Source organism: Phaethon lepturus, unplaced genomic scaffold (assembly GCF_000687285.1).
Source record: "Phaethon lepturus isolate BGI_N335 unplaced genomic scaffold, ASM68728v1 scaffold57828, whole genome shotgun sequence".
NCBI lineage: Eukaryota > Metazoa > Chordata > Aves > Phaethontiformes > Phaethontidae > Phaethon > Phaethon lepturus.
This window is the reverse complement of record NW_010556659.1, coordinates 8,162-10,184: the sequence shown is the minus strand read 5'-3', so window position 1 is coordinate 10,184 and position 2,023 is coordinate 8,162.

The following is a 2,023-nucleotide window of genomic DNA, read 5'->3' as shown; positions in this document are numbered from 1 at the left end:
ATTCCTGGTAACAAGTTTCTATGGGACCTCCTGAAATTCGAGAAAAGTTCTAGAAAATGCTTGAAGTTGAACTAACCTTTTATTAAATGCAGGCTGGAGGAAGAAGATGCATTGTTAGCATGATACTCTAGCTACAAATACGTAGAAATACACAAGATCACTCATATGTATCAGTAGTGCCTTAGTTGAACCCTGCTTGTATAACCTCAACAAACGGAGTTGATGTACAACAACTTGAAGCTTTATTGCCAGCAAACGGTAGGTCAGAAAGGGAGCTTCGCTTCAGTGGCTGCGGCACAAGGTTTACTCACCAGCCCACCGGCTTCTTGCCCTAAAGTGCAGAGTTAGCAATACTTTTTTCTCTACCATGGTGTTGAGCTTGTGGAGTTGTCAGGCGGGGCTGAAGATTTCCTTTTTCCTCAGGCTGTCCTTGGAGGGAGAGAATATAGTAGAAATCCAATAACCTGCAAAGAAACCGTTCCTAGGTTCTTCTCCCTTTCTTGAGGGGTTTGTTTCTTAAACATTGGTTTAACATTGTTGTGCAAGAACACAAATTCGCTTATCTGGGCCTGAATTTCAGCTGCTGTAAAGTCACACTTCAGCCTGTTCTCTGTAAATCCGAGTCTCCTGGAATCCATCAGATTAAACATCCTCAGCAGAGCTAAAAACCGTGTTTCTTTTTGATGTTTCCCAGATGACACGATTTCACCTGGTGGTCAGTCACATGAATTTTTAAATTTAGTAAGTGTGTTTCATTTTTTGAAAATGTTTTCTAAACTCATGATTTAAAATTCTATTCGAGGGAGGTTTGTTATTGTTTTACTAATGCCATCTGAGGATTCCAGCTGGTGCTAAATTCTCTTCCAAAATTATAAGGCTGGACGTTTTAATGGATAAAAAAAGTCCAATAGAAATTCCAGTCACTCAGTCTGTCACTTTTGATTTTCATTGTCATTATATAAAGTCTCATGTCCTTGCATGAAAATCTGATTAAAGAATGAGACTCTTAAAGCTAGCATCTGGAGTACATATCCCACTTTCATGTGCCTAAAGAGCTTTATGATTTATGAAATACCTAGTAAATAGGTGACCAGACACTAGCTAAAGAAGTTGACATGGAAAAAAAAAAATCACAGTTGATAATATAGGTAATAATAAAGTCTCTCCCATGTACAGATACATTGAGGCAGTTAGTAAAACTTTAGGTTCCTTTGGGAAAAAAAAAAGTCACCGTGAGAAGAAAACATATGTAAAATATTAACTAAAATGGTTAAAGTGAAGAGATATGCCTAATAGGTAAGGAAAACAAATGCATATGATATATATATAAAAAGCTCCTTTGTGCAGGTAGGTTATGCTGTGCCATTACATTTCTCTTGAATACTTGCGCTTGTTAGTGTAACAGGGGCTATGTCAAGGTCGATGATGTTAATCACTTTTGGAATCTCATGTCTTCAGCATAAGGAAAAGTGAAAAAAAAAAAGTGTAATGGCAGCAGAAGCGCTACCAGAACAGTAAATTTTTTTCTTCATCAAATTCTATGCACTTCCTTATTTTCTGGAATGGTTAACTGAATTTCTCCTTAAAATACTGTTCTTTAAAGGGAAGGAGAACTGTAATAATGAAAAGCACAATGCTGTCCTTTAAAGTTTATTTATTGTCTTACAGTAAGATTTATTTTTTTTTCTTCCCATTTCTGCTTAAGAGTCCATTTTGTAATTGCATTTGGTAAAGCATGAGGTATCATGTGAGATTTATTTTTGTGCAGAATCTTTGTGCTTCCTCTGCTGAAAAGTTCGGACTGTTTTGCTTTATTGAACCACCTTGCATAGATAGGGTTTATGAAGACCTTTTAAAAATAGCATTTATATGTTTTTTTATAAATATTTTTAATTCATTAGTGTTGACAACTGAATGTCCATAATCACACTTAGTTTTTCCACTCAGCAAGACTACCAATATATCTTTTTTCGGTAAAATAACTGACCAGTCAATATTAGACACTGGCTGTTGAGAAAGGCGT